Source organism: Microcebus murinus, chromosome 15 (assembly GCF_040939455.1).
Source record: "Microcebus murinus isolate Inina chromosome 15, M.murinus_Inina_mat1.0, whole genome shotgun sequence".
In the NCBI taxonomy this organism is placed as follows: domain Eukaryota; kingdom Metazoa; phylum Chordata; class Mammalia; order Primates; family Cheirogaleidae; genus Microcebus; species Microcebus murinus.
The window spans coordinates 71,258,657-71,286,567 of NC_134118.1; the positions used below are offsets into that span (position 1 = coordinate 71,258,657).

The window sequence follows — 27,911 nt, forward strand, 5'->3', positions numbered from 1 at the left end:
AATTCTAACCTCACATTTCCTTTCACATATTTTTTAAAGGTTCTCTTCTTCAGCTTGCCAATGAAATAGGAAATATTTCTCCAAGTTTAGTCCTACACTACCGTCTCTCTTGCTCTCCACATGCCCCACCTGTGATTTCATCAATGACCATGGTTATAAATCTCAAATCTGTAAGCTAGATTTCTTTGCAGAGCCCCAGACTGTGTGTATGCCTGTCTATTGCACACAGCTACTTTGGTGGCTTGTGGGCATTCTAAGCTCAAGTCTTGCTCGCCTCCGGTCGTTCCCTCAGAGCATCCACCTGTGAAGTGAGACTTGCAGAAGATGAGGCTGGACAGACCAAGGCTCCTGTGAGCCATCCCTGAGCTCTTACAAGCATCAAAAAGCCATCAAAATGTTATAAACAGGGCTTCAGAAGATCACAGTGGCACATTAAAGTTTGTAGCTTTAAACTGTCTTAATTACTAACAGAATGACATCTTAGAAGTTTAATGTGTCTGCTGCCTCCCTGGGAATGAGAAGAGAAGAGGAGGAGAATACAGAAAAGGGGACAAATGATTCAGGCTAAGCAACCTCATTAAAGGGAGGGGACAAAATCCAAATCAAATGCTACATTGAATATTGGATACTCAGGAGAGAAAACTTTCCAACATAGATCATGATGCAGTAAATAAGTGAGAATTAGAGACCACCCTGTATAAGTTGTGAACACCTACATTATCTGGTATGGTAATGATTCTTTAGAATCTTCTGGCACAGTCACCACTTAGTAGAAATCATTAAGATTCTAACTTCACTAGCAATAGGGCTTGGAAAATTACAGTGTCAATTCCTAATTATGTTTGGGCTGGAGTTCATCTTAGACAATGTGGTCTTAACGTTGTTTATAAGAACATCTTGGAAAGATAACTTTGTTTTGAAAAATTAAACATTCTTAGCTGAGCTCCTATAAACAAATATGTAAAAGACTATAACTGGGTGCGGTGGCTTGTGCCTGTAGTCCCAGCTACTCAGGAGGCCACGGCGGGAAGATCACTTGAGCCCAGGAGTTCGAAGCTGCAGTAGCTATGATCACACCACTGCACTCTAGCCTGGGCAACAGGGAGCAATACCAGGGAGCTTTATCGAATAATACTATATTACTCAAATAATACTGTCACACCCTGGCTTCTGAGCTTTGTCCTTGTCTTTGATTATACATTTCCTCAAGCTGTATTTCAAATTATTTATTTGCTAGAATGATAAAATAAACAGGGATTTCCTGTAATGAATGCAATTTTACAAATTCTTCCTGATTAATTGTTGATTAAAAAGCTTGTTTTGATCTTTGTAAATCCTTTTTTTGTTTCATTATTATAGATACTTAGGAAACGTTTACCAAAGAATTCTTGCACTTTAGGGATAATTCCATGTCCAGTAGTTGCCTTTGAATATGTCAACAATGCTTAATAGAATGTGTTCGATCTTATAACTAACAAATAGCCACTGTTAATAATATCCTTTCTGCCTTTAACCAATTTCACAACCACTCATAACTCCTATATAATCCAGATCCAAGCTCGGGCCACCCTGACTCCTGGAGAAATAAACAATCTTGACTCGACCCCCCAATTTCATAGCCTCACAATCCAATGCCTTTGTTGAAATTTCTGAATTCCCAAGGGCTTTTCCAGCCAGGCATTTTAACAAGAAAGTTGGATTTCTTCCTCAGAAGAATTCTCATATTGGTTACTAAGAATATACTTTCTAACAGATCTTTTGGATGACCCTATTAGTCATAAGCCCCTATTATCCAATAAATACTTAAAATCCTGGTGAAACATTTTATATAGATACAAATCTAACCGCCTGAATACCCAAATCACAAAGGGATGAAGTCAAGTTTCACATGCTCCATTTCTGAGTTTAAACCTCTGGTTCAGGACTGGATTCGGTAAAACTTAATTTCTTCACAGCTGAGAACTTGCACCGCTAATGCCTGCACCACGGACGCCTGCACTCCAGATGCGGTGCACCAGAGGGACACGAGGGGCACCGCCACTCCACAGAGGGGAGCAATGGGGGAGCATGCGTGCCACCCCCATCTCTGGCCCGCACATAGAAACTGAACTGCGCAGCCCTGCGGCTTAGGAAAGGCGTGTGTCCGGCGACGCGGAGAGTAGTGGCAGCCCCCTGCTACTTCCTCACACACTCCTTGCTGCACCCGCCCCGCCTTAGAACATTCTTCCTTCCATCAATCTTTACTCGAATCACACCTTCTCAGGGAGGCCTGTCCAGCCACACTGGGAAAACTTAGCTCCCCACCGCACCCCAACCCTGCCTGGCTATTTCAGTCTCCCTCACTCTGCTCTCCGCTTCTCATTTTCTTCCATGCCACTGAGTACTTTACTCATTCATTGTGTTTATTATTTATTGACAGTCTTCCCCGCTAGCATGCAAGTTCTACCCAGGCAGGCATCTGTGTCTATGGAAACCGTTCTCTCTGCGTCCTCTCTTCACTCCACTGTTTCCCAGCCTGGCCATGACTTTCTGACCAGCATTTCCCATTCCCTCCTGTCTCTGCCTTGCTCTTCCCCAGCGTGGTGGCCGGGCCCTTAACCCTCCACTTCACCCCTGAGTGCTTCACTGCCCAACTGTTCGGCCTGAAACACACGGTCAGCAACTTTAAACTGCCTTAGAGTCAGACAGCTTCTATCCTTCAATATTCACCTCTGCCCATGCCCAGCCCTGGAAAACATACTTTCTACAGCTCTACTCTTGGCCCCCAAACACTAAAATAAAAGCCATGAAATTGTGCCTCTGAGGAGCAATGACACATTTTCTACCTAACATACTCACGGTCGACTCTCTCCAGCACCTACGTGGATCTTTTTCCTCAGTCCCCAGCCACTCGGTCTGGGTCCTGCCTCTGCAATGACTAAGACAAATCCTTTGTCACAGAATCCCTCATATACCTTTCCCTCCACCTCAGCTAGCTGGGTGTCTAAAGGCTCCCAAATTTCTCTGTATTTTCAGGTGCCTACTCCTCTTATTATCCCCTTTCAGAGAAAGGGATACCTTTCTCCTTGCCCAAATCAAGCTGTCTATACCAAAAGTAAATGCCTCTGCTGCCTCTTCTGGAATGTCATTCAACTGGGAAGCCTCTCTGGAGGAACCACTTATTTCTGTTCTTGCTCTCACGCCTAGCCCTTCTCTGTTTGTTTGCTGAGATAGTAGTCTGAACTACTACCTAGTGAAGGTGACAAGGTAACCTAAACCAATCTCAATAGTCATTCTCACCAGTCTTCAAACCTGGACCAGGCTATGTGGTCTGCATTATCTCTAGTAAGTAACCAATAAACATTTGTTAAATAAAAGAGGCCAAGTGAATGAATGAAACCCTCATCTTCTTTGAAGGAACAACTCAAATCCTACCTCCTTCATAAAACCTTTCCCAACTGCCTTTTTACTGTAAACCAAAATAAACTCTCCTAAATTCCTTTGGAAGTTTTGTGTGAAGCCCTTACTAGGTCCTTAATGATTTGTTTGCTGGCATTGAAATCTTTAAAGATATGTCTTCCTATGCAACCACACTATGAACTTTTTAAAGACAAACATGTGTTTTATACCTCTTTGTTTTCCCAGAGCTAACAGATGTGTGCACAAAATAATTACTCACACCTTTCTTTCTTTAAAGCCATGTCACGTAGCAGCCCTGGAGGTTAGGAATAGTGGAAAGGTGATGCTTACGTAAACTCCATTTCTGAATTTCTACAGGCCAGGCAAATTGGGTTGATTATTTTTTCAGGCTCTGCACAACTACATATAAGATTTTTAAGCAAGTTGGTAAAATAAGGCTGGTTCAATCATGATTAATAAAAACAACAGCAAGATGCTAAGAATTGCTAATTCCTTTCACATTACCAAGAAGAGATTATTACCAATCAGAGAGAAATATAACAAAAATTTAACTACACATAGTTAAGAGAGTTATGGATAATTTCAATTCTTTAAATTTTAGAATTGTTTCAAAATATCTATAATTAACAAGTATTTTCTTTATAATAAAAAAATCAAATGTTATTTCCAAAAGAGAGAAGCATTTAAATGGGTTTCTACTATGTGCCCTCTATTAAGACAGGCTTTAGAGTGGAAGCTACTTTGTAGATGTACTTTAAAACTATAAAAGAGTATTCTTGGCTTCTAGTCCCAGCATTACTACAACTGACTGGGTTACCAGGAAAAGTCAACATCTTGATGTCATAATTTTTTCTTATTTGAGAAGAACTGAGCAATCTCATATCCAGAACCTTAAAAATCCAGTTTTATTTTCTTCCTTTAGGATGATGTGGTAATCCCTCTGATGCCTACCTACTATGATTGCATTCTTTACCCTCAGTTCCTACTAGTTCTAAAACATTGGATTTAATTTTGAAAGTAAGAACCTGGGAAAATACTCCAGAAATTATGTGATCAGGGGTCACCTTCAGGGAGCCATGTGGAATAATTAGTTATCATAATTTCTTAGCATCATCTTATTTGGAAGCAAGAATTATATTTAATAGTGAAATGTATTAATGAGTTTTAACTGTAGTGCTGTCCTGGTGAGAAGGATTTTGCAGTATTTTTTATAATGATACCATCAAAGACCTATGAATTAGAATTAAAGTATCTAAGGCCTTAGGGTTCTGGGAGCCAACTGATGACTCATGGTCTGTAATAAACAGATGGTACTAATAAAACAGTTCCTTGGAATTGTACACACAGAAGCAACACATGGTCAGAATGAACTAGAATTAAAAATGATGATGAGGTCTGTAAGTCTACAGTTCCCATAAAAGCAATGCCAGAGATGTTCTAACCAGGTTCACTTTTGTGTCCTGAATGAATTTTCAAAGACTCATATCAGATTTGTGGGTGGACTTCAAATTTATAGAACTAATTGCATGTTTTTAAACGACCATAGCATGAGTAAGAATAACTGGAATTGCTCGAGAAAGCTAAGTAAAAAGTCAAGATGTACATTTCCATCAGGATAGTAGGCAAAATAAAGGCCTTCCAAAGATGGCCACACATCCTAATCCCTGGAAACTGTGCACATGCTATGTTACATAGTAAGGGGGAATTAAGGCTGCAGGTGGAATTAAAATTGCTAATAAATTGATCTTGAGAAGGGGAGACTATCCTGGATTACCTGGGTGGGCCCTAGGTAATCACAAGCATCCTTATAAATGAAAAAAGAAGTCCAAATACCGAGTGTCAGAGGGATACAATGTGAGAAAGCTGGATTGGTCTTTGCTGGCTTTGAAGATGGAAGAAAGCAAGTGTGTGCCTAGAAATGCAGGTGGCCTCTGGATGCTGGGAAAGGCAAGAAACTGAATTCCCTGAGAGCCCCTAGAAGGAAACACAGCCCAGCCAACACCTTGATTTTGGTCTGCTTGAGACCCATTTTGACTTCTGACCTTCAGAACTATAAAATAATAGATTTTAAACCACTAAGTTTGGGGTAATTTGTTACAGAGCAATTAAGAAACTAATACAATCAGCAAATATTTTCAATCCCTGAATCACTTTCTTGGAACGCATGCTTTCTTCTTACTGTTACATACTGTTACTGAATAGCTCAGTTTGCATATTCATCTACAAACATTGCCACGCTTGTTCAGGGATGAGGCCAGGACTTTGGCCTATTTGGTTTTGTATCCTTAACAACTAATGTCTGTCCTGGTTCATGGAAGTTAAATAAATAAATTCAGTAGTCTTTTGCTTACTTCATATGGCTATAATGTGCAGTCAGTCAGTTGACAATCATAGACAGCTTCATCCTTAGTGCACTTGAAACACTGTACCGGGGAATTTTAGTGTAATGATTTGCCTCAAGTATTTCCTCATTTCTCTCTAGTCTTTAATCATAAAACTTTAGAGATGAACAATGCTAAATTGTGTCTACCACTCTCACTTTAGATGAGGCACATATTGGTAAATTTTTCCCATCCATCTCATCAAGCATTAGATCCTGAACCAACCTTCTTTCCAAAACAAAATGCTGACTCTATGCATTCAAAAATGTTGTCATGAGCAGGTGCGAGAACACTAATAATACTTCATGTCCTATGGGAAAAAAAATGGAAAAATGGCAGATGAGTGGCAACCTCCTGGCTCTCTGTTCCCAGAGTGGGAGGCGAAGAATGCAGACAGCTACACATGTGTGGATTGCTTTCCCACAGGAATAGCACCGTGAAGCTGCAGAGCAGCAGCACCACAGGGAAAAGGTGAATTGGAGAATCAACCACTAAGTTCGGAGAGTGTGAGATACACAATAGGGAGCAGAGCATGGGATGGCCGCCCCCACTGGCCGGCTGGGGCAGTGTGGTCTGACCCACGGTGGATGACTCTTCCTTCGTTGACCTCCACATCCACTCACGCAGGGAAGTGTCTGAAGTCAGTGTGAAGTTGAGGCATAGGCTGACGGGCAGTGTGGAGAAGAGACAAAGTCAGGGGACATTTTGAACTTGCCAGCACTCATTGCTAGGTCCGCACTGGGCGGGGGAGGGTCAGGTCTGAGCGGACACTTCCGGGATCCACAGGAGGGAGTTTGGAGACAGGATTCTCGGCTCTGGCACTCGCTGGGTCCAGACCAAGAGAGGTGAACGCTGAGGGAGAGGCTCTGCCCCTGGAAACTGCCAAAGATTCCGCGGTGCAGGGTGGGATAGAGTTTGTGGGACTCTCTCCTGGACAGGCGCAAGTCAGTACGTCAGGGAAACGGAGGGGACAGCTGGCGGCTCAATGAGACGGCCTGGCAGGTCCAGCACCGGCTCCCCCACCACCATACAGTCGCCTCTGGAGCTGGCTCTTCGTGGGCAGGCGGTTGCCATTTTCAGGGTCCATAACCTAGAAACACTGTGGCCCGTTGCTGAACGGCACACGGCCCCTTCTCCAGCCCAGGAGGACAGGCCCAGGCAAAGGACTTAGGCAGTGCCACTGCCACTGCCTGGCAGAGCCAGCCCCACCCTTGGAGGAGGGCGGTAATGAGAGAAGGCGCTTTCTGAACAATACATCCCAGCCGCTTGCCCCCATCCACTTACCTTTTCACACAGGCTGGTCTAACCCTGCCCTTGAGGGGCCAGAGTAAAGAAAGAAGCTGCTTTCCTGGCTCAGTTGTTCCATGGCATGGTGGAGCTTGTTCCTCTGCCCCGCTGCTCCCACCTCATGCCTACCAAACTCCCCCGTTGGAGGGGAGGAGTAACGAGAGAGGCCGCTATCCGGGCTGAATTGCCTCCGGGCTGAGTTGCCTCCTGGCTGAAGCCTCAGAGGAACTTCCCGCCCTGGGCTTCTACCTCATGCTAACCAGGTTCTTCCCTTGGAGGAGTGAAGTAACCAAGAAACCGCTTTGCAGGCCAAGTTGCCCCACGGATTCGGAGGAGCTTGTCCCCCTGACCAACCACTTCTACCCAACGCCTACCGAGCTCCACCCTTGGAGGGGTGAAGTGGTGAAACAGGCTTCTTTCTGGGTCACTGCAGCCACAGAGGAGCTTCCTCCCTCACCCGGCTTCTTTTACCTCATGCTGTCCAGACTTCATCTTTGGAAGGGCAGAGAAATGGGAGAAGCCACTTTCTTGGCTGAGACCCATGGTGGCCTGGGGCTGGCATCGCCCACACCCCGCCGGGCTACTTGTACTTCGCAGACCTAACTAGCCCCACCTGTGGACAGGTGGAGTGAAGAGAGAAACCTCTTTCCCAGCAGCGGCATCTGGCAGTGCCTCTCTCCTAGGTCTGCAGCTAAACTTGCTTGACTTCCCCTGCGGCAGGGCAGATACCACCCCTGGAAGAAGGGAGAAATGAGAGAAGTGGTTTTCTGGACTGGAACATGTAGGGGGGGTGGGGAGGGGTCTCAGGCAACACCCCCTCCCCAGCCTGGCAGGGCAGGCTACACCCTTGGAGATAGGGAGAAAAAAGAAAAGTCTCTTTCTCTGTTTGATGGGGGTGAATCTGTGAGACCTTGGAACTAAGCAAAAGGGGACAGACTGTTTAATTGGACCAGTGAGCTGGTCTTGATCAACTGATAAGAACATAACACCAGGGCTTGCACTTGGTGTCCAGGCCACTGCCAGCTCTGAGACTTGTGGTCTAGGAAGGAAAATCTTGGCCAAGGTCCTCAGCAATTACACCAATTTACACCCCCTACCTGGGACTGCTTTGCAAGTGAGGAGAAAGAGCCCTGGATAACATATTAGCAGCTCTCCCTTAGCAGCAGATCAAGCAATCACAGAAGTATATGCTATCAGGCTTGCAGGCACCTGTTGCTCTTTTAACCCCACCTAAAGCAGCAACAGGACTCAAGTAACACTTAGAAGAGACAAGTCATTTCCCAAAGATTGGAGCGCTGGTATACCCCACTTGGGGGATCAGAGACTAAAAGAAAGGTATTGGAATACCTTGATAATTGACTCCTCCACGCAAACTACAAGCAACAAAACAGAGGGTAACCCCATAGACCAACATAGTGCCTTCTTTCTCAAATTAGCAGAGGGCAGCAGAGTCACTCACATAAGAGTGATTCACCACCTGGGAGACTAAGCCAGGGGTCTAAATTTACTTATCTCCTTTGGCAAGAGGTGAAGACAACAGATCAGAGACAACTCAAGAAGCTAAAACACCTCTAAGGCAATAAAATCCCCGAGCACCTCTCGCCAGAACTATCAAGGAAAATCCCTTCAGGGTTCTGGAGTTAAAGCCATAATCCAGCCCCATCACCCCCCGGTTCTTGACAAAGTAGCCTAATAAGAAAGAATAAATGAGAAAACACCGGAAATATGAAGGATCATAGAGAAATGTCTCCCCCAACAGAAAATATTCGATTTCCATCAATAGATAACAACGTACATGATACGATTAAATTGACAGAGGAAAAATTTCAAATATGTATTGTAAGAAAACTCAATGGAATTGAAGAGAAAATGGAAATTCAACATAAAGAAACCACAAGAACAATACAGGAAATGAATGAAAAATTCTCTATAGAAATTGAAATACTATGGAAATACCAAACAGAAATCTTGGAAATGAAGGAGGTTTTCAAAAACTATAAAACACAGTGGAAAGCCTCATGAAAAGAATGGATTATGCACAGGAAAATATCTCAGAACTTGAAAATAATGCCTATGTGCTAAACAAATTGGATGGAGAAAAAGAACACAAAAACAAGAAACAAGACCAGAACATATAAGAATTGTGGGATTATGTCAAGAAGCCAAATATAAGAATCATTGGCATCCCTGAGAGAAGAACATGCAGGGCTGGAAATATTATTTCATGGAATACTAAAAGAAAATATGCCTGGCCTGTTCAGAAATCTAGACATCCAGATACAAGAAGCACACAGAACTCCTAGGAGACTCAATGTGAGAAGGCAATAACCACATCACGTAGTTATTAGGCTGACCAAAGTAAACACTAAAGAAGCAAACCTCTGAGCAGTGAGGTGAAAGCAGCAAATAACCTACAAAGGAAAACCTATCAGACTAACTGCAGACTTTTCAACTGAAACTTTACAAGCCAGAAATGACTATCCTTAATCTTCTAAAACAGAATAATAGACAACCTAGAATTCTCTACCTGGCAAAATTAAATTTCATCTATGAGGGAGAAATAAAGACTTTCCCAGGCAAAAAAAAACTCTGATGAAATTTTTGAAGACCATCTCAGCCCCACAGGAAGTACTCAGACCGGCATTACACATGGAACAGTACACTAGACACTCTCCAAAGTAAAATCACTCAAGAGTTAAAGTCTAGAACCTGGACTCCAAGATGTCTCAAGGATTAAAACAAAACATTAGAATTTACCTAACAATATGAATGAAAATCTACCTCAAATATCAATCCTCTCAATAAATGGGAATGGCTTGAATTATCCTATGAAGAAACATACACCTGCAGAGTGGATAAAGATTCACAAGTGCAGTTTCTGCTGTCTTCAAGAAACACATCTAACCCACAAAGATGCTTTCATGCTCAAGGTCAAGGGATGGAAAACAATCCTCCAGGTAAATGGAAGTAAAAACAAAGCAGGGGTAGCTATAGTTATTTCAGATAACACAACCTTTAATATAGCAAAAGTAAGAAACGACAAAGACGGCCACTATATAATGATGAAAGGGAAGATCCAACAAGAAGACTTAACAATTCTTAATATTTATGCACCCAACTCAGGAGCACCCAGATACATAAAGCAAACCCTGTTTGATCTAATTAGCATGATAAACAATAACATCATAATAGCCGGGAACTTCAACACCCCCCTGAATGAACCAGACAGATCTTCTAAACAGAAAATAAGCAGACAAATAATGGACTTAAACAGAGCTCTAGAACAAAAGGGCTTGACAGACCTATATAGCATCCCACCCAAATAAAGACTAATATACATATTTCTCATCAACTCATGGAAAGTGTTCCAAAATTGATCACATAGTAGACCACAAATCGGACCTCAACAAATTCTAAAAAATAAATAATACTGTGTATCTTCCCAGATCACACTGGTATAAAATTAGAGTTCAATTCCAACAGAAATACATACCACTTCACAAAATCAAGGAAATTAAATAATTTATTGTTGAATGTCTAGTGGGTAAAGGAGGAAATACAGAGAGAAATCAAAACATTCTTTGAACTTAATGATAACAGGGACATAAGTTATCAAAATCTGTTGGACTCAGCAAAAGCGTTCCTGAGAGGAAAACTAATGGCATCAAATGCTCACATCCCAAAAGCAGAAAGCCCAAATATTAACAATCTAACAAACAGTCTCAAGGAATTGGAAAAGGAAGAGCAAATCAACTCCAAACCTAGCAGAAGAAAAGAAATAACTAAGATGAAAGCAGAACTAAATGAAATTGAGAATAAAAGAACTATATGGAAGATCCACAAAAACAAAAGCTGGTCTTTTCAAAAGATAAACAAAATTGACAGCCCTTTTGCCAGATTGACGAGAGCTCCAAGGGAAAGGACTCTAATAAACTCAATTGGAGGCCGGGTGTGCTGGCTCACGCCTGTAATCTTAGCACTTTGGGAGGCCAACGCGGGCGGCTCATTTGAGCTCAGGAGTTCGAGATTAGCCTGGGCAAGAGCGAGATCCCATCTCTACTAAAAATGGAAAAAAATTAGCTGGACATCTAAAAATATATAGAAAAAAATTAGCCAGGCATGGTGGCACATGCCTGTAGTCCCAGCTACTTGGGAGGGTGAGGCAGGAGGATCACTTGAGCCCAGAAATTTGAGGTTGCTATGAGCTAGGCTGACACCATGGCACTCTAGCCTGGGCAACAGAGTGAGATCTGTCTAAAAAAAAATAAAAAGAAAACTCAATTAGAAATGAAAAAGGAGAGGTCACAACAGACACCATGGAAATACAAAATATCATCTTTGAATACTATAAAAACCTATACACCCCAAAACTACATAATGTGGAGGAAATGGACAAATTCCTGGAAACAGACAATCTCCCTAAGTTCACCCAGGATGAAATAGAATACCTGAACAGACCAGTATCAAACACAGAAATCAGAGCAGTAATTAAAAACCTTCCAAAAAGGAAAAGTCCCAGACCAGATGGCTACACTTCTAAGTTCTACCAAACATTCAAAGAAGAACTCACACCTATACTACTAGAAATTATTCCACAGCACTGAGGAAGATGGTATCCTCCCTAACTCATTCTATGAAGCCAACATCACCTTGATACTAAAACCAAGAAAGGAAACAACAACAAAAAAACAACAGACCAATATCCCTCATGAATACTAATGCAAAACTCCTCAACAAAATTTTAACAAATTGAATGCAACAGCATATCAAAAAAATAATTCACCATGACCAGGTGGGCTTTATACCAGAGTGGCAAGGCTGGTTCAACATACACAAATCTTTTTTTTTTTTTTGAGACAGAGTATCATTCAGTTGCCCAGGCTAGAGTGCCATGGCATCAGCCTAGCTCACAGCAACCTCAAACTCCTGGGCTCAAGCAATCCTCCTGTCTCCACCTCCTGAGTAGCCGGGACTACAGGCATGTGCCCCATAATTTTATATATATATATAAATATATATATGATTATATATATATATTTTAGTTGTCCAGCTAATTTCTTTTTTTATTTTTTTTTTGTAAATATGGGGTTTCACTCTAGCTCAGGCTAGTCTCGAGCTCCTGAGCTCAAACCATCTGCCTGCCTCAGCCTCCCAGAGTGCTAGGATTACAGGCATGAGCCAACACGCTTGGTCAAGATATGCAAATCTATAAAAGCAATTCACCTCATAAATAAAAGCAAGAACAAAGTCCATGTTATTCTCTCTAATGACGCAGAAAAAGTATTTGACACTTTTATGATAAAAAACTCTCAGCAAAATAGGCATAGATGGGATATACCTTAAAATTATCAAAGCCATATGTGATAAATGCACAGCCAATATCATTCTGAATGGGGAAAAATTGAAACCATTTCCCCTTAGAACTGGAACCAATGAGGTTGCCCACTATCCCCACTTCTATTCAACATAGTGCTGGAAGTCCTTGCTAGAGCAATTAGACAAGAGAGGGGAATTAAGGGCATCCAAATGGGGGCATAAGAGATCAAACTCTCACTCTTTACTGATGATATATTTATATCTAGAAAACCCCAAGGATTCAACCAAGAGATTCCTGGAATTGGTAAATGAATTCAGTAAAGTCTCAGGATACAAAATCAATACACACAAATCAGAGGCATTCATATACGCCAATAACAGTCAAGCTGAAAATCAAATAAAAAGCATGGTACCTTTTACAATAGCCTCAAAGCAAATTAAATATCTAGGAATATATTTAACAAAAGAGGTGAGAGACACATACAGGGAGAACTATGAAACACTAAGAAAAGAAATTGTAGAAGAGTAAACAGATGAAAAAATCTACCTTGCTCATGGATTCGTAGAATCAATGTTGTTAAAATGTCCATACTACCCAAAGTGACCTACAGAATAAATGCAAGCCCTATCAAAGTACCATCATCATTCTTTACAGATCTAGAAAAAATAATTCTACACTTTGTATAGAACCAGAAAAGACTTCGTATAGCCAAAGAAATCTTAAGCAAAAAGAACAAGCTGGGAGGCGTCAGTCTACCAGACTTCAAGCTGTACTACAAAGCTATAGCAACTAATACAACATGGTACTGGCACAAGAAGAGACACAGGCCTTTGGAATAGGACTGAGAATCCAGAGAAGAAACCATCCCATATTGTCATCTAATCTTTGACAAACCAGACAAAAATATACACTGGGGGAAAGAATCTCTTTTCAATAAATAGTGCTGGGAAAACTGCATAACTACATGCAGAAGATTGAAACTGGATCCCCAACTCTCATCTCTTATAAAAGTCAATTAATGATGGATAACAGACTTAAACCTAAGGCATGAAACCTTAAGAATTCTAAAAGAAAATGTAGGGAAGACTCTTTCAGACAAAAGTCTAGGCAAATAATTTATGAAGACCCCCAAAGCAATCACAGCACCAACAAAAATAAGTAAATGAGACCTGATCAAATTAAAAATCTTTTGCACAGCCAAGGAAACCATCATTAGAGTGAATACACAGCCTACAGAATGGGAGAAAATACTTGCTTTCTACACATCCAATAAAGGCCTGATAACAAGAATCTATCTAGAACTCAAAAAAATCCCAAAGAAAAAAATCAAACAACTCCATCAACAAATGGGCAAAGGACATGAACAGAAACTTGTCAAAAGAAGACAGAATAATGGCCAGCAAACATATAAAAAAATGTTCAGCATCTCTAATCATTAGGGAAATGCAAATCAAAACCACAATGAGATATCACCTAACCCCAGTGAGACTGGCCTTTATCAAAAAATCCCAAAACAACAAATGCTGGCAAGGATGTGGAGAGATAGGAACACTCTTACACTGCTGGTGGGACTGCAAATTAGTACAACCTCTGTGGAAAACAATTTGGAGACACCTCAAAGAGCTAAAAATAGAAATACCACTTGATCCAGCAATAGCACTATTGGGCATCTACCCAAAGGAACAAAAGACATTCTATAATAAAGACACCTACACTCAAATGTTTATGGCAGCACAATTCATTATTGCAAGGATGTGGGTATAAACAACCCAAGTGCCTGTCAATCCATGAGTGGATTAATAAAATATGATATTATGTATACAATGGACTACTCCTCAATTACAAAAAATGATAGTGATCTAGCACCTCTTATATTTTCCTGGATAGAGCTTGAGCCCATCCTCCAAGGTGAGGTATAACAAGAATGGAAGAATAAGCACCACATGTGCTCGCCATCATATTGGCACTGACTGATCAACGCTAATGTGCTCAACAAGGTAGTAATATTCCTTGGGGGTTGAGGGCTAGAGAGTGGGTAAACTCACAACTAAAACATGTGGTGAGCATTGTAGCAGGGAAAGGGCACACCTCAAATCATGACTTGGGTGTGGCAAAGTCATAACGTGTAACCAAAATGTTTGTAAGAGCATCAGACTTTCTTTCATAGAGGGCCAGATGGTTAATATTGTAAGTTGTACAGGCCATCAGGTTTCTGTTGAAAGTACTCAAGCGTGTCGTGGTAACACAAAAGCAGCCACAGACAATACATAAACGAGTGTGGCTGTGTTCCAATAAAACTTTATTTATGGACACTGAAATTAGAGTCACCAATAATTTTCATGTGTCATGAAATATTATTCTTCATTTCGTCTTAACCATTAAAAAATATAGAAACAATTCTTAGTTGACAGGCCATTCAAAAACAGGCAGTGATATCTCAAATTTATGCTTGAACAACTGCAAATCATTTTAAAACGGTTTGTGTTCTGCATGCCCACCCACTTTGATAAGGTCCACAGACGTATTTTCTGGGTGATCTATAGCAAAAATCAGGAAGTAACTCCCAGGGTATGGAAGTCTGAGATTTCATGGACAAGTTCCCCTCTGACTTTAGAGTGTGGTGATGTAGTGTGACAAATAAACACACATAGCTAGCCTTTTCTGAGAGTGAGTGGGGTGTATCCTAAAGGATCATGCTAGGAATGCATTATCTGGCTACAGTCAATCCCTCCTCCCTCCAAAACACCCATTTGAAGCCATGGCTTTAGTAAATCCTAGTCAAGTATAGTGTGTGGAAAATAAAAGAAGAAAATAAATGAGGCTATATTTATAGTATAGCAATGCTGGAGGTTAACATATCACTTACAGGTTTCCAAATAGGCCATAAGATCACAGGTTAATCATTTGTAAATATATTTTTAACCTAAAGAATGATCACATACAACTTTAAATAGCAATCCCCCAAAATTCTGAGACTATTAGAGTATAGATCACTATTTTAGTTCAGTTTTATAGTTTTTTCTCATCAGTGACTATCACAAGTGGAAAAGGGAAAACAAAATCTTTCTGATTTCTGTTTATCTTTTGACTTTCTTTAGTATGTGTTGTAAATGTTTCTTTCAAGTCAGATTTTTTTTTTATTTATTTCAAGAAAATATAAGAGTACAAACATTTTGGTTGCATTGTATATCTTTACCTCTCCCTAGCAAGGGTTAGAGATATGCCCTTCCCCTCCACAATGCTCACCACATCAACCGGGCACCTACTCATTGCAGATACAAAGGTGAATAGGGTATCTTCCACCCTTCAGTTTGCTCAGAAGGCAGATACACCTCATTTTAGTCATTCCAAAATGAGTTGAGCAGCAACTCACTGCTCTAAATATCTTCCTATCTCCTGTCCCTTTCTGCTCCAACCAGTCCCTGCCTCTTTATCATCGGTATTTCCCCAGTGCCATGTGAATTCTTTTCTTCAGTGTCTCTTACTCTCTATGAATCTCTGATGAATTCCCAAAGCCCATATAGGGAGGAAGACTCAGGTGGGTAGGATCTCAGGAGACCCAGGGCTGGTTCTAAACTGATGACCCTTTTGCACACAACCGCCATATCTGTCCTGAGCACTAAAATAGCATGCTAGGACAAGAGGACACTTAAAGTAGGTATTAGATGTCACATAAAGACTCATTACCAGCCAGTGACTGTTATCTTAAATTGCATGTTTATGCAAGTAGGAGAGGATCTGGGCAGATTTAATTCATTTCAAGGAAGGCAAATCTTTACTCCGGTTATAACTCAAGATTGCCATTGCAATCATAACCCAAACTAACCTTCATAAAGGAATAAAGACCTAGTTCCAGGGGACTCAATTTTCCAAATTTGCCTGAGCAGAAGGTCTACTGCAATTTTGCTCTCATGGCAGCTACCAAGCTGGTCCACAGTAGGAGCCCATGGGCTCTGCTTCTAAAGTGTCATACACAACATGTCCTTGCTATGAAGGAACACAGAGCTTCCCAGCACCTACACAAGTGAAACTTTTTTTCCTTACTCTCCCTTGAAAACATTTGCACAAAAAACACTAAAAAGGAAAAATAGCCCATTATTTTCTCAGCCAACAGTATTGTACCTTTGCTTGTCACAAAAGTAATAGTAAAGCCTTAGGAGAAATAGATGTTACTTTATTTTATTAACACTATGGGTAAGTTCAGGTTGAGGTACAACTGTGAAGTGGAAATTCACCTTCAGCACTGCCCCAGCCTCCTCTCTGGGCATCTCTCATCCACTTTGGCAACCCCGTTCCTCTGAAGCACTTAATGCATCATGCTCCTCTCCCATCCCACAAAGAGCTGCCAGCCTCCTCCTGAGGAGGATGGTCATGGATGGATTACATAGAATTGAAAATCAAATTGACTTTTTCTCTGGTAATATTGCACTTAACCTATCCTGGAGAGAAAAAATAAATAATAGTAATTTATGGCTCATAGTTCTGGAGACTGGGAAGTCCAAGACCAAGGCTCCAGCAGATCTGGTGTCTGGTTAGAGCTCATTCCTCATGGATGGTGCCTTCCATGTATCCTCCTATGAGAACAAGGCAAACAAACTCCCTCAAGCTTCTTTTATAAGAACATTAATCCCATTTGTGAGGGTGGAGCCCTTATGACATATTCACTTCCCAAAGGCCCTACTTCTTAATACTATTGCATTGGAGATTAGGTTGCAACATATGAATTTGGTGGGACACAAACATTCAGACCATAGCAACAAGCATACATAGAAAAAAGTGAAAGCATAGACAAAGATATGGAGATATATACAGAAAAACATAGTAACTAAAAAAAAGCCAAAATAGTTACATAAATATCAAACAAAATAGACATTACAAGAAACAACCTAGTGCTACAAGTATTAATATGGCTGATTCTTAACAAACATAACATCAAGTTACAGAAAAATACATACAGTGCAATTTCACTTATATGGAATTTAAAATTACACAAAATTGTTCCATAATATTTAGCAATACTTATATATGTCATAATGCAATTTGGGAGGAAACACAAATAGCCTTGGAAGTATTGATCAGCTATTATTTCCTAAACCAGATGATCTGGACGTATGTATTCATTGTATTGTTTTCTATATTGTTCAGTATGTTTTATATGTATGTTTTTTCTCTATATGTTGGTACACCCGAAATGTATGTGTTTATATATTATTTTCATAATATATCTTTTAAATAAATGGAAGTAAAAAATGTTAACATTTTCATGTGTTTTAAGAATCATTACTATTTTAACCCTTTGCACTCATTTGCTTTTTTCTCGATTCCTTTATTCTACTTGGGATTAAATTTTTTAAATACCCCAGATTTTACAAAGCGTGCCAGTAGAATAAAAAACTGGAGTTTCTTTTCATACAAACTTATTTGGATTTTTTTTGTATTTCAAATTATTAATACATTCAAAGAGTAATTTTAATCTCTATAATTTTTCATGGTGTGATATTTTTTGAAACATTCACCCACATGAAGACCTGGTTTACATTCACATGTTTCACAAATATAAATCGTCTCACTTCTTCCTCCTTTGATTTTTCTGTTAGAACAAACAACACAATCTTTATGTTTTTTGTTAGGGTGAAGTGTGATTATATGGAGCTTTCCATCTAAACGTTACTCTAAATTAGTGGATAATAATCTACCCCTGGAAGTTAGTGTACCATCCCTGCATTTACATTTTACTTGTCCTTTCATGCTAATGAAAACAAGAAAAGATACTGGAAAAAGCAGACAAAAATCCCCCTTCTCCCCGCGGTGAAACTACGTGCCGAGTGTGGCTTGACATACGGGCTGCTACCGATGCTAACTGTGTTGAGTCACACTCAACATCCGAGTGCAAATAATATACTTTTAAATCAGCAGTTTTCTGGGCAATGTAATCTGGAAATAAAACTGCACTTTCCAGTTGCCTTTAAATTATACTGCTCATTTTCTCTATCTTTTAGACTTGTAATCAGAGACAAATCTGGACACGTGAGTTATCGTTTCCATCATGGTCTTATAATTGCCACCAAAACAGTTATATTCTCAGATGGGCTCCAAATGTATTGCCTAAAGCTTATTGCTCAGTGGGGTTACTTTCTAAATGGCTTGTTCAAACTGATCCTGTAAAGTCAAGAACACAAGGATCAAAAAATGAAACAACCAGAAACTCTCTGCTTGAGCACTTCCAGGGCCAAGCCAACCAGTGCCTGTCTCTCTTCCACCCTCCCTCCCTCTCTCTCTTTCTCACCCTGTTTCTGTCTCTCCCCTCTTTCTCCCTCTCATTCTCTCTAGCTCTGTTTTTCTTTATATAGAAAAGGGAATGAAGAAACAGGAACTATACAGTCCTGGTCTCCATGGGGTCCTTCTCCACAATTCAGTCACTGGCTCATCTGCATTGTATTAATATTATGTTTTACTGTCAGGTCTCTAGGAGCGAGCTGATTACTGGATGCTCCCTAAATGCTCAAGTCAGGATCTGGCCAAAAATGGAATCATAATTCACTGCTAATATACAGAAAGAGAAGCTGTTATTTTTCCTATCCGATGTCCTACAATCGATAGTCACTTTTCTTACTCTAGTTATACAAGTTTAGTTTTCTTCTTATTTTTTTAAACTGTTCAAGTATACTATGTTTCAGTGAGTCATTTGGTCATTAGAAGTCCATACCTTCTGACCTAAACTGCACAGTGAAACGGGCCATGCAAACCTAATTAGGGCCACTGGGAGTTTGAGGATATGTAATTGACTCTCTGGATGCTTGACTGTAGCATTAGTATGTCACATTTTTCTATGCTGGTAGGAAGGTAACATATATTTTACTCTGTTCCATGATGAGGAAAATGGCAACAGGGGCCAATTTTAAGATACCCAAATTTATTACAAGTTTCCCAACTAGGCTGAAGAAAGTAGTTCAAGATATGTGCAAACATTTAGCTGTTTGTGCAACTGCTGTTTATAAAATTGTGTAGCTATGTTTGCAATATTTGAACAAAATTAAAAGAACTTGAACGTCCAAAAATAAAAGCTTGATGCATTAAAGTATGGCACATTCATATAATAAAGTACTAGATATCCCTTTAAGATAATGTTTTAAAATAATATTTACTGGCAAGGAAACATGCTCATAATGTATTGCTAAATAAAAGACGCAAATTCAAAGCAGTATATATACAATGTCTCTTTGTTTAAAAATAACAGTAAGATGAAGTCTGGAAAGATATACACCAAGACAAAGATAACAGCAATTAGCTCTAGGCTGTTGTTGGTACAAATGATTTTGTTTTTACATTTTACTTATCTGTATCTTTCAATTAACTTATAAAAATCATATATTCATGTATTACCCATGTAATTTTAAAAAAGAAAGAAAAGAAGAGAACTCCACTGAATTTAAATCCATTTAAATTAAAACACAGAATGACAGCTTTAAGCAGATATCAACTTTTGGTTTTTAAAGGCAGAATAGCACTTCAGAGTGTGAAATCTTAATTTTTCTTCCTGCATTGGACACACGAAGTAAAAGGAATACTTTGCAAAATTACAAAACAAATTCATATCGGCCTCTTGCAAAAGTAAGATTTACAAGATAGAGCCAGCTATAGGAAGGACTAGGAGAGATTAGTCAAATCAAGCAGCTACTAATTAATTCAATAACCAAAACTTCTTATCTGTAAGACTCAGCAAAACCATCTAGATAAGGTACATCTAAAGCACTTCATAAATAGTGACAGTTGTTAGCTATGGTATGGGACACTTGAGAAGGCCTGAGATAAAGACGGAGCCTCAGGCTGAGAAAGAATGCTGATACATCTCTTGGTATAGAATTATTTAGATGGATTTTCACTTCCATTTTTACTTTTTTTAGGATATGAGGCAGAAAGCCACAGGAAGAAATTTTTAATGTTTCTCATCCTAGCAGAGGTGAGTGAACAATTAGAAATCAGAATTTCTGTTTGTGGCAGCTAACCATATGATCTAAACAGCAATAATACTGAACACTTAGTAGGTGTTTGACAACAGTACTTATAAATGTAGAACATCCCCACAAGGTTAAGTAGTACTGTCTCCATTTTATAGATGAGGAAACTGAGGCTCAAAGAGGTGAAGCGATTTGCTCAGTCACATCTATTCAACACCTTTCACAATCTAGTCTTAACCTACCTATTCCTGTTCTCTCCTGCCACTCCTATTTCCTGTACTGTTTTTTTACTTTTTAAGAGGCAGGGTCTCACTATATCATACTAACATACCTCAATGCCTCTTATCTGAGCTGGAACATCACTCTCTTATGTAACAGCAATAGCACCCCACTTGTGATGGCATGGTGAATGGGAGGCAGTGACTTCCGCCGGTTTGTTTCTTTCATACTTGCTCTCCGCCAGGATTGCCTCCTGCATTTTTTTTTTTTTTTTTTTTTTGAGACAGAGCCTCACTCTGTTGCCCAGACTAGAGTGCCGTGGCATCAGCCTAGCTCACAGCAACCTCAAACTCCTGGGCTCAAGCAATCCTTCTGCCTCAGCCTCCTGAGTAGCTGGGACTACAGGCATGTGCCACCATACCTGGCTAATTTTTTCTATATATTTTTAGTTGGCCAATTAATTTCTTTCTATTTTTAGTAGAAACAAGGTTCTTGCTCTTGCTCAGGCTGGTTTTGAACTCCTGACTTTGAGTGATCTGCCCACCTCGGCCTCCGAGAGTACTAGGATTACAGGTGTGAGCCACCGCGCCTGGCCTTGTCTCCTATCTTGATGATGTGCAGATTGTTCTTGAGTAGACAAATGAAGGGACCTCGACTGAAGTCTTTCCTGGTGGCTGGGATCACAATTTCCCCCTTTTATAAGGTTAGAGTCAAAGTAAATTCTTTCCTTTGCAACATGTTGAGTAATCTCCAGGGAGGTAGATGATTTAGCAAACACTTCCACAGGGCTGAGACTTGATTCTAATTGATGATCATAAGTCTTAGACATCGCTGGTGGTTCTTCTAGCGTTTGTTACCAAAAAGTCAAGATACAAAATCAAACCCCCACAACTAAGTATCTGTGCAAAAAGGTGGAAAAAGAAAATATATTCCCCAGATGATGAAATCATTGAGGAGGTATCTCAGCAAATATGAGAATAAGTAATTCCGAATCCACCAGGAGCCAGGAAAGGATTTGAGTATGGCTTAGACACCTGAACCCAAGGAGGCAAGAGGTACTGAATTTCACTACAATACTTACCTTCTATTATCTCTGATCTAGTCACTGAAGTCATCTTGCGTAGGCAACTCTGAAAATACGAAAATGAGGTGATCTGTTCTTCACATTTTAGCTCCACTCTTAGTGGAAAAGCACCCAGCATAAGCCCTGTGCTTTCCAGCCTCTCTGAAATGCCCTCACCCACCTCCTCCACAGAGAATATCAGCAGGGGGCAACACCTCCTATTCTGAATTCCACAGAACTTATTGCTAGAAATACTCACATCTCCCATAACACACACCCTACCTTACTTTCCAATTATTTTGTGTTTAACTCATCCCAAATTTGCTAATTCTGTTGATGACATTATGATCTACCTGATATTCCAAACTAGAAAAAGAAAAACCTTATTATCCTTTACTTATTCTTAGCTCTCCAGCTCCAAAGTCCTATCCATTCTACCAGTAGTCCATCTAAGTCTTCTCTCCATTCCCACTGTTACAAGCTCAGTTCTCATAATTTCTGCTCCCTCTCCCACTATTAGTCTCTCCATTAGTTTTCCTACATCCAATTGCTCCTCTCCAATCCACTCTTTAGACAGCTGCAGAAGTTTTTAAAAAGTATATTCAACATCTTTCGCAAGCTAGTCCTAATCTACCTATTCCTGCTCTCTCCTGCCACTCCTATTCCCTGTACTATTTTTTTATTTTTTAAGAGATGGGGTCTCACTATAACACCTAGGCTGGTCTCAAACTCCTAGCCTCAAGTGTTCCCCTGGCCTTAGTCTCCAGAGTAGCTGGAACTATAGGTGCAAGCCACTGCACCAGTCTCCCTGTGCTATTTTTGAATCCTTGCACACATCTGTTCTTCTACCTGTAAAATTTATTCATCCTTCCCAACCACTTCTCTTTGACAGAGTTGGTGGCTACACACTACATACACCCCTTAGTCTCCCTAGCACTGGCTATAAAATCTATTTACATGTCTGTCTCCCCAGCAAGACTGAATTAGTGTTCCTAGTGTCTCTAAGGGACAACTGACTAGAAGAGGTCAGGGCCACGACGGAGGCATCTCTATCTTCCATGCTACCCCTCTTTCCCAGCAGAAATCTGTCTGTGAGGGTGCTTAGTAAAGAGAAATGAATATATTGGGAAAGACAATATGGAAAAGGTAACAACTAGCAGGTGTCACTCAAAGATCTCAATCCCCACAGTCCTTATGACTAGCACATAGATCCAACTTGGGTAATAACAGCAACAACTGTCATTTGTTACGAGCTTTCTATATGCCAGGACCTGTACTATTGCATTATCCCGCCTGATCCCTTCCACAACTCCATAAACACTACTAACTCCACTTGGTAGATAGGGAAACTGCGGTTCAGAAGGGCAAAAAACCTGGCCCAAGATTCTTAGACAGCCAGCCTGGGGGCAGAGGCGAAATTCGAACCCAGGCCTGTCACCCCTAACCCTCTGCACAGTCCTTAACCACTTTTCTGGAGTCTAGACCGCTGGCTTTGCAGGCAGGCCCCTAACCTGGAGCGTGGTCCTCCCTCGGGTCTCATTGGCCCCAGTGCCCCTCAGTGTCCGCCGTCACGGGGCACGGGGCGCGGCGAGGCAGGCTGGGCCGAGGGGCCGTCGCCGAAGAGGCTGGTGGGCGGGCGAGCAGGGCCATAACAAGGGAGAAGTCTGGGACTTCCTGACCTCAGAGCGACGCCTGTCCAGTCCAGGGCCTCGTCCCCAAAACACAAGGTCACAGGTCACTCTCTGTTGCCCCAGGGGCCCCTTGCGCCACTGAGGTGGTCCTCCCTGGGGCAGGTAGGGCGCGCCGTCCGCCACCTTCGCCGCTTCGGAAACTCCCGCCAACCTAGGACGCATGCGTGGCCTCCGGGTCTCTCAGGCACGCATGCGCAGAAGGCTTCCCTCCACAACACGCGTGTGTGCACCGGGTTCAGGATGTTCACTTCCTTAAAGAGTACATGGCCTTAGGCAATGCACTTGAGTGCATGTGGTAAAAATATTCGTTATAATAATTTGTTTTTTCTATTTCTTGGACTAGGTGGCACTCCCACTGAGAAGGGATAAGGAATTTTTAAAAATAGTGGTTTGAATTCAAAGCAGCGCAGCATTTATAAAAAATGAGGTTTGTCTTCCTTCTAACATTATTTTATTAATAGTAGAGTCATATAGGAGCCTTAGAGTACTGGTGAACTCTCTAGGTATAATACACTAAGGATTATAATAAAAATATTTTATTAAAGTCAGATTTTTTTCAATCGGTTTTTGCTTTACGTGCTATAATAGTCTCTAAAGTTCCATTATTCACTCACTTTGGCTGAAGTGAACTCTTGAAATACAAAAGAACAATATGATCCTGTGCCTATCACCAACCACCCGTGCTTAAAAGCTTAATTGGCTTCCCATTGTTAAAACAGAAATTCTTAACTTTAGAGTGAGGTTGCAGATTTTACTCACATGACATTCAGATGTGTAAAAAAAGGAAAGAAAAACTTCTTTATTTTCTATTAACGGATGTAAACTTACTTAAAAGACTTCACCCTGAGAGATAGCAAAGGAAAAAGAACCTGAAAAGTCAAATCAAGGGGAAGTTTGGTGCATGCCCCTCTCAGCAGGCTCTAGATCCGTCAGACTGTTTGGATAAGCCAGTAAATGCTAAGTCAGAATTCCAGCCCTTGCTTCACCTTCCTCTTAAGTAACAATCAAGTTTATAGGGAAAGTGGAGATAACACATGCTAGGGAGGGAGGAGAAATAAAGTTGTTTGAAACCCCCACCCTCTGCCACACCTTGGTTCTTTGGGCCCCGGCAGATCCATGCCAGGAAGTGGCCTCTCTGGCACCCTCCCTGCACTAGTAATGAAGTGCTGCTGTTCCCATCCTCCTCCTCTTCCGTTGTCCTTGACTACCCAGTGCTCATGCACTGTGCCCTCTCTGCTCCATGCTAGGCTCTCCAGGTCCCCAGCTCACGTAGCACTGCTTTGCGCTCTCAAGATAGCATATGGACGCTTCTGTGTCCCTTGCATGTCACATCCCACCCCCAAGTAGATGGGTGCCTTCGGCTGATGTATACACATTTTGCACGTGAAAAGACAAAAAGAAAAAGTCACATTACTGTTTTTCAAGTTGGATTACTACATGACCTGTTCTCAGTCTACTCTTCTGGTCTCATTTGGCAGTGTGTAGTTCTAGCCATGTGTAGTTCTAGACATCTTATTAGTGTCTTTCAAAATTTTACTTCCAGGCATGATGGAGTAACAAGGACTAGATTTACTCTTCCATGGACAAGACATAAAACAATGGTTCATAGACACAGGTGACACAGGACTACAATTCCTGAGAAAAGGGAAACATACATGATGAGCCCTACAATTGAATCAGCCTACTACCTGTTGAGCTTCCAGGCTGCAGAGAGGGTGCTGTGGTTTGGATGTATCCACTCTAAAATTCATATGTTAAAACTTAATAGCCACCATGACAGTATTGAAAGGTGGGGCTTTTAAGAGATGATTAGCTCTTGAGGGCTCCTACCTCATGAGTAGGATTAAGACGCTTATAAAAGAGGCTTCATGAATACCCTTCCACCTTCCACTGCCCATGTGGGGACACAGCTTTCTTCCCTTGTGGAGAATTCAGCAGCAAGGCACCACCTTAGAAGCAGAGAGCAGCCCTCACCAGACAACCTGATCCTACCAGTGCCTTGATCTTGGACTTCTCAGCCTCCAGAATGGGGAGATAATAAATTTTTCTTCTTTATAAATTACCCAGTCTCATGTATTTGGTAGAGCAGCGCAAAACAGGCTAAGACAGTGGAAGACCCCATAGAAGTCTATTGATTTCCCCAGTTGAGGAGATGGATCTGAGAGTTCAGGGAGGCCAAGGCAGCTATAGTTCACAGGGCTGTGAAAATCGTCAGGATCAAAATGGAATCACTTGTGTCAAGCCCTGACAAAATGGAGCTGGGGAAGGCCATGAAGGGAAGGCTCTTGTGCGTGTATGCTTGATAATTATTACAAAATAGAACTATTACAAAAGACTCTGCACAAACCACAACCTTGCACAAAGCCATGACAACCTTACGTGGAAAACACTTCTGACAGGACGTCTGTCCAGCAACTTCCTGTCCAACCTCAGACTGACGCCACCCTTGTTATCAATTCTTATAGCCAAAGGTAATTGACTCAAAACAACTTGTGTAATTCTCCTCATTTTGCCTTTAAAAACTTCCCCTTGCCTCAACCTTTTTAAATATGTACATAGTTTACCATGACATGTGGATTCCCATTGTAATGCTATTCCCAAATAAATACCAGTTTCTTTTAGAAATTCTCCCCCTCTGTTTGTTGTTTAGTTTGACAGGACAAAGTTCTGGACAGGAGAAAACTACTGCAGAGAGAGAGAAACAGCTCCAGAGGGTCCCCCTTGAATCTTTGGCTGAGTATTGATCATCATACATATGTGAGAAAATTACCCAAGGCTGGAAAAAGAAACACCCAAAAGAGCAGTAAAAATAACCCCTGGGGCTCACTCAGTGCTGGGAATAGCTCATGCACCCACCAGTCAGAATGGAAAACCTCATAATTTAAGGGCTAGTGGATAGAATATGCAAAAGATTACTGCCTTACTAATAGTGCAAGATTAACCTTAGACTAAAGGCTGCTCTGGTTCCACCTAACAAGTCTGAAATGTGAAAGACAAAGTCAAAGTGTTTCTAAGTAATTTAATGGCATCATAGAACAAATTCAAAGATGTGTTTAAAAATGAAAAAAGTACTCAGCTCCCATAAAGGTAAAATTCTCATTTTCTAGCATGAAATCAAAATTACCAGATGTACAAAGGTGCAGGAAAATAGAGCCCATAATGAAGAGGAAAATCAGTCAATAGAAACAGACCCAGAAATAACACAGATTTAGTGGACAGACAAGAACATCAAAGCCAGTTAGTATAACTATATGCCATATATTCAAGAATCACTGAGCCTGCAGAGACTTGGAAAATAATAAAAAATGAATCAAACCTCTGGAGATGAAAAATGCAATATCTGAGTATTCTCTGACTACAAATCTTTAACACATACTGTTTTCCCTACCTGGAACACTCACTGTTCCTCTCCCACTTCATTTGACAAAAACCAATCTTCAGATTTCATCCGTATTATAATTTACTCAAGGAAGCTTTGCCTGACATACAACCTACATCATATCCCCTGTCTACATGATGTTATGGCTCCAAATATCATCCATTTAGTGTCCTCATCACAAATATAATTTTACATGATGTGTGTAATCCTTATCTTCATCCCTATGCAAGCACTATGGTGACACAAGTCATATTTAGTTTTGTTCATATTGTCTAGTGCCTAACATAGTACTTACAAATCCAAAATTGCAGACAGTCCCAAATCTGTCAGTTCAAATATATAAATCTTGATATTTCAAACTAGGGACATCAGTATATATTAATAAAAGGAAATATATGTAGTCAGCCTTTTAATTGCAGACAGCCAGCAGGTTTTCCCTCTTAACACCTCGTTTTGTTAAGAACACAAAGTTTTCGCTTTTAACTGTTAATACCCAAGAGATACATAGAATTACACGTCTGGTTCTGAAGCAGATAGCCCTAATCTCTAATCCTACTTAATCCCATATTTAAAATTTAAATTTAATCTTTAATCCTACATTTAAAATTGTGGAGAAGGATTATGGTATTAATAATCTCTGTTCCCATATTATGATGCGCACTGGGAGTTTTCTGAAATATTAGCTACATTTGCTATGGTTAACAGAGCAGGTGACATCAAAGTGTTAACAGGATGCTGAAGGAAAAAGTTCTATTTTATAGTTTTTAAAAAATGACTTCTAGCTGGTTTTACTTGAACAAAACTATTTAAAAAAATTTTTTAACAACATCAGTGTGATAACTTACAAATGGTAGGTTCTCTCTTGTTTTCTTTGATTTTAGCTGGGACCTCCGATGGTGGAGTAGAAAGCTGGTGAGGATTCTGCAAAACACTGTTTACAGCAGTGGAAACGGGACTGACTAGATCCGCAGTTATTGAGTGTTACAGAGGCTGCAGTCTCTATGCAATCTGTGTGGAAATATCACTGCATAGAGAGGAAGGTAAATTGTCCTGGAGCAATACCCCTGGAGGGCCAGTTGCTTCCTTTTGCACTGCTTCTTTAGGCAGTTGCTTTCTTGAAAGACAACTTAGTAGGCCTGATTTTTGTTAAAAATGGATTTTGAAAATAATATTTAAAATTTTTTTTATCAAGAATTGAATATCCAAATGAGATGAGT

The 27,911-nt window shown here is 40.6% G+C and overlaps 1 long non-coding RNA gene across 1 annotated transcript in view; it reads right to left on the reverse strand.

Annotated features, from left to right (window-relative positions):
- LOC142876414 (uncharacterized) overlaps positions 1-27,700 on the reverse strand; it is a 36,955-nt gene extending 9,255 nt beyond the window's left edge. The window contains exons 1-2 of the long non-coding RNA XR_012923316.1: positions 27,540-27,700; positions 21,643-21,691 (exon numbers count right to left, since the gene is read on the reverse strand). This is a non-coding gene — a long non-coding RNA (uncharacterized LOC142876414). The remainder of the gene's footprint in view (positions 1-21,642; positions 21,692-27,539) is intronic.
- Between the last annotated feature and the right edge of the window lie 211 nt (positions 27,701-27,911).